Source organism: Rutilus rutilus (assembly GCF_951802725.1).
Source record: "Rutilus rutilus genome assembly, chromosome: 3".
NCBI lineage: Eukaryota > Metazoa > Chordata > Actinopteri > Cypriniformes > Leuciscidae > Rutilus > Rutilus rutilus.
Genome location: NC_140211.1, coordinates 33,664,094 through 33,670,190, shown reverse-complemented (window position 1 = coordinate 33,670,190; position 6,097 = coordinate 33,664,094). Strand labels below are relative to the sequence as shown.

The following is a 6,097-nucleotide window of genomic DNA, read 5'->3' as shown; positions in this document are numbered from 1 at the left end:
AGCTTTATAATGGCAGTGAATGGCCGTTTATGTTTTGAAGTCCATAAAAAAAAAGCATCCATCCATCATAAAAGTGCATCTATTCATGATTAAAGTGCTCCACATGGCAGGGGATAATAAAGGCCTTCTGAAGTGAAGCGATGCGTTTGTGTAAGAAAAATATCCATATTTAAAACTTTATCAACTAAAATAACTAGCTTCCGCCAGACGGCCTATGCAAGTCAACTTACGCCAAAAGAGTAACACTTGACGATGTATGACGTAGATGTAGGAGTATCGTAAGTTTAAAGTCCGCATGAACCGGAAGTTGCAAACGACTTTTCTCCAGTGCTGTGACGTATTTCCCAGTGAAAAGGAATATTGAACAGAGGGCAGGTTTTTACAATAGCGCTCCTCCTCTCCATCTCTCGCTCATTACAGACTAACGATTTGAGGGGAGTGGTTAAGCGTTTCCCAAACCAAGCCGTCAAACCTACGCCATCAGGGAAGGTCCTCCAATGCAGAGGGGAGGGGCATTTTCAGATTTTGATTAAAGATTACGAAGCCAAAAATTTTTTGTTTTAACTTGCACGGATTAATTGTTCACCACAAGACTAGTAATATGCGCTAACAAAGTAGGGTCCATTTTGATTTCAGTTGGACTTTAAAGCCTCTCGCGGTTCAAACAAACAGGGCTGGCCAACAAACTCAAACTCCTCCGACATTTCTCTTAAAAAATTCTCGTTTTAGACTCTTATTCGCGATTTGCTCTGTGCTTCCGTGTTCATCATTATGTTGTGCGACAGGTTGCGGTTTTCTCGTCCACCGTAAATCGATGCGTACAGTCGTCTGCCAGAAGCTAGTTATTTTAGTCGATAAAGTTTTAAATATGGATATTTTTCTTACACGAACACTTCGCTTCACTTCAGAAGGCCTTTATTAACCCCCCAGAGCAATGAGGAGCACTTCAATGATGAATAGATGCACTTTTATGATGGATAGATAACATTTTATGATGGATAAATGCACTTTGACTCAAATTTCACGATTTGATTCGATTTCAAATAAATCTGATATTGATTAACATCAACTGAAAACAGCATAGACTGAAAGATCGATTTACAAATCAGTATTGGTTCTTTAAAATGAGAATCGATTAAAATCGAGAAATCAATCTTTTTAACCCAGCCCTATCATTTTGACATTGCAATCCTCAATACCTTTCTCGTCTCCTTGCTAAAAGCGCTGCCCTAGCTACTGGGTCTGCATTAACTTTCTGGCGGTGCCTATAACTCTCTCTTTGTTTGTGGGCATCTAAAGTAAATCAGTAACGCATAAAAAAAAATGCATTTAACCCTTCAAGGTCTAAGGGGTTTTAAGTCCGCCAGGCACTATGTTAATATTTTGGCTTCTGGAAGGGTCAATTTTCATAGCAGAGTGAAGAGAGTCATATTTCTGGATTCTATAGACCCTCAGCTATAAGGTGGATGCATTGACAATACACTTCTTGAGACACTTGTATGGGTTCTGATGTGATATATCACCAAGAAATACAAAAAACGGAAGTTCAAATTTTTGTTTTTTATTATATAAAAATAGTAAACCATAATGAATAAGGGATTTTACATCAAATATTGATTCCTCAAAGGGTTTAGAACACCTGTAAAAAATTGGGTGAAAAAATATAAAGAAACAAAATAAATATTTACATTTCTGTGACTGTAGTCACCATACGTTTTTTGGGGGAAAACAGAATATTAGGTTAGGTTAGGTTAGGTATACTTTATTGTCCCAATGGGACATTTGTTTTGGGCTCACGAATACAGCCACTGCATTGTCAAACATATAAAACAAACACATAACATAATAACAGAGAAGAAAGATACACATTTACAATCAAGTAATTGGCCAGAAGCGGTGCTGTGTAGAAAAGGGCGAGCGGTCTGGGTCCTGGGTTCACCAGAAGATGTAGGCTACTCGGCTGCTCTGGGGTTTCCTGATTTAGACTAAAACACACAGATTTTTTTATTAGTTTACATTCCCACATATCAAAAGTTGTACAGCCTTTAGTACAATGTGGTAAATAAAGATTAGCTATTCATCATCATGTGTGTATTTTTTACATCAAGTAAAGAGTCATAGAACTTCTAACTACAAAATTAGTATTTCTATTATCATAGCAATGATGTAAAGTATGATATTAGTAGGCTATCATGTAAATGACACTACTTTAGTAAAAATGATGTAAATGAGAAAATATGAGTAAATACAATGTCTAAACCAAACCCCCTCTCCATTTCAGCTTTATGTAGACAAATAGTACAGGCCTTAGATAAGGCTTACTGCACCATTATTTCTGAAAAGCTACAATAAAATTTCCCTAAAAGCATTACAATAAAATAGACAAGCAAAGTAAACGAAATATAGCTTATTACTATGCAAAAAATTAAGATGTACAACATGCGGCCTAATCTGCAATCTCATTTTAGCAATAAGCTAATGTACTACCGTTTATGTAGCAGACAAAGGCCCATGAATTTTTAAATCTACTTACTAATAGTAATAGCGCACATTATTTGATTACTGCACCGTTATTTCTGACAATAAAATAATTTTAATTAAAAAAAATGACACAATACATATTAGACAATATATTAGCAGCAATATTGCCTTCATACTTACTCCTCAAATGGATCGATTCCGTCCAGAATTTTATCCTCTTCATCTGAATCATATCGGTCTGGATCAGATCCGTTATCACTCTCATCGCTCTCAAAAAAAATCATTGCAGTAGCTTGCTCGGCACGAGTCGGCTGTGAATCTTCGTTTGGCCATGTTGATTTTCTGTAAAATCTAACCAGTACAAAAACGTCTATCTCCACAGTAATCCAAATGTATCGTGTCCAAAAACCGTATATAAAAAGATTGTGTCTGAGAAGAAGACGCGCGAGATTTATTACAAACCCCTCCCTTTTTTACGTTCCTAGGACACCTGATAATGTCCTTGTTTGTTTTATATGGGTCTGTGATTGGTTCACACACCAACAGCATTATATATCATTTGATAGGGTAAAGTACCAGTCCTCTGTTTTGCGGTAAAATGCTATAGATTTGCACTCAAATACGGAAGGCTTAAAAATTTTTTTTTTTTTTTTTTTTTTTTTTTTAAATGCTTGTAGAAGATCGGAAGGCTTATCATTCGCGGAAGTCAACACAGTTTACTCATTATTACACAGACGAATGTCAGCTTTTTCATAGAAAAAAAAAGTAAGTTAATACCTTTTCCCATTCCGAAGCTATAAATAGATATGTCAGGCATGCGCACTTTGACGCTCTAGAGCGTCAGTCGACTTTGAAGGGTTAAACCATTCATATTTTTAAAGTTTAATATTTTCTTTTAGTGCTAAACATCCCTCATTTGTCTGAAATATAAATAAAATGCTAAAAATGTTATCTAAACAGTGACACTGTCATTCAGTGTAATGGATGACACTGTGGTGTAACAGACAATTTGCATTACACCGAATGACAAAACATTACCCTGAATGATGAAACTTCTACTTAAGCTAATATTGCTAGCTAACAACTAGCCACCTATATCAAACAGTGAACTTGACCAGAAAGATTCATCATAATTATTCACAACATTTACTTGTTTTTCAAAAAATCTAACAATAAAAGTGTTTTTTTGGCATTTGACTGAATGACATGTGTTTTTGTAACTCCGGTTACAACAATGAAAAGGTGAACTTAGCAAATATTTAAGAGCAATAAACTTAACTTGCTGCAGCACCACACAATCTTCAGGGTGCCCATTGATGATGTCACAGACTGCTTGATGACTATTGGTTGTTTATTTAATTTCAAAATTGCTTTCTGATCCTGTTACACTGAATGACCTCTGACAAACTGCATATTCGGGACAAAAGTCCCCTAGTTATTTCAATACTTAAGGAAAAAAGTATTGTTTTTTTTTGTATGTAAAATCACTTTTGTAAATTTAATTTGATGCGGACACCAAAATGGTGACGTCTCGTCTTTGACCCATGAACAAAATTACGGAGTATGTTTTTATGTTTTCACTGTTCGATCGCGCCCGCGCCTCTCTATCTCTCTGACACACACATTCCAGCATTGCAATCTTGACATCGCAGCCTGGTATGCTGCGTTTACACCAAACGCGAATAGAGCGTCAAATTCGCGTCTAGTTCCACGCTTAAACATTTTGAATCCATTCGCGCGTCCAAAGCGAAAGCGAGCTTTTGAAGCGAAATAGACGGGCGTTCAGTGCTATGACTCTACTATGACTCTACTACCCCCTGTTGCGTGAGCGGTGTATATCATTTCACGCATCGCCCGTGACGCTTGCGTCCACTGTTTTGACTATGAAAGGGAGCGTGTCGCTCGCATTGCTCGCATTGACTATGTAACGGCCCTAAGTGACACATTGGAATTGACTTAAGCTAACTAGCTAGCGCTAGCTCGCTAGCCAGGCCCAGAGATAATCATACAAGTTTGCAAAAATAACAGCAGCACGCAGCAGCCCAACTCAACTCACTCTGGCACCCTTCCTGTATGTCGACACATTCTTACACATTAAACTGAGTGAGATAACTATATGATCTTATCATTTCAATTATGCTTTCAAGTATCACCAACTTACTCACCTGTTAGTTACAGTGGTATCCAGTGGTTAGCTGCTAGTTTCATTAAGCGCTGTCAGAATGCAGGCACGTAATGTCTTGCACTGTTGATGGGGGCGTGACCCAACATGTTGCTAATATGGGGCTTGTAGCGTAAGTGACAAATGACTTGATAAAAAAAGTAATAATGCATACATTTCAGCTTCCTTTAGACCGTATCTGTTCAGGAGGGGTTTTTTTTTAAATTAAATTTGCTCCTCAGACTGGGGGTGGGGCCGTGAGGTTGGGGGGGCCGGCAGGGGGGCCGAGCCTTGACCAGTGGTGGCCGTGGCCCCCCTTGGCCACCACGTAGCTCCGCCCATGCTCCTCATTCTCCTGAGGAAGGACGTTCTTTATCAGGGATGGGGTACAATATGGCACCTGCAGATGACTTAAGTGGCCTACCCCTGGCAATCCCCTGGCAATGGACGGTAGGTCACTGGGAAAGCACAACCTGATCATCAGGTTCCTGAGAGGCGCCATGAGGCTAAATCCTCCCAGGCCGTTCGGGTCTACAGAGACCTCCCTTTGAGCTGCTAGAGTCAGTCAAGCTTAAGATCTTGTCTCTAAAGACAGCGCTCCTGACCCCACTTACTTCCATCAAAAGGGTGCGGGACCTGCAGGCATTTTCAGTCAGCGAGTCGTGCCTTTGATATGTGCCCAAAGTTCTCACCATTCGCTTCCGGGACCAGGTGGTGAACTTACAAGCACTCTCAATTGGCCCACTGGATAGTGAATGCCATCGCCTTGGCATACCAATCCCAAGGTGTGCCGTGTCCCCTCGGAGTAAGGGCTTACTCCACTAGGTAGACATCTGTAGAGCTGCAGGCTGGGCAACACCTAACACCTTCGAGAGATTCTACAATATCCGGGTTGAGCCAGTTTCTTCCTGTGTGTTGGGTACAAACAGGTAAGTGGCGAAAAGTCTCGCTCAATGTCTCCCTTGCAGCGCCATTCCCCTCTAAGGAGGAGATGCAAGCACCTTCTATGTTCTCGATGAGAGTCCCCTAGTTGGTGAGCCCTGGATTGAGTATCCTCCAGGCATCTTTCGGCAGTCAGTCGTGGTGGAGGCGTCCAACACCAGGCCCAGTACTTGAGATGTATGCATGGTCAGTCAGCCCCTGTACTGGGCTTGATGCCCTACATGTTGTGATTCCCTGCTGGCAATCCCATATGTGTATTCTTCCATGGTAAGGTTTCCCTCTGTAAATCTGTCTTTCCCTAGGCAGATTTGCTCTGGCCCATCTCTACATCTGTAGTAGTTCCATGCCTTTCCAGGTAGGACCTACCCGAGAGATTCTTCCATATGTAGCACTGCCCCACTGGTCAGTCCATATGTGTATTTCCACATGTTCCTCCCTACGTATAGGATGTGGCCTCTGTAGCGTCCCTCTCCTCCTGGACTAGGTGCGCTTCCCCATCGTTAAACACACTGG

At 40.5% G+C, this 6,097-nt stretch overlaps 1 long non-coding RNA gene across 1 annotated transcript; it reads right to left on the bottom strand.

The window, feature by feature from the left end:
* Positions 1–1,328: 1,328 nt before the first annotated feature.
* On the bottom strand, positions 1,329–3,100 carry LOC311287122. The gene is made up of 2 exons (XR_014626692.1): positions 2,662–3,100; positions 1,329–1,985 (listed from the first exon to the last, which is right to left on the bottom strand). It is a non-coding gene; the product is annotated as an uncharacterized lncRNA (long non-coding RNA).
* Between the last annotated feature and the right edge of the window lie 2,997 nt (positions 3,101–6,097).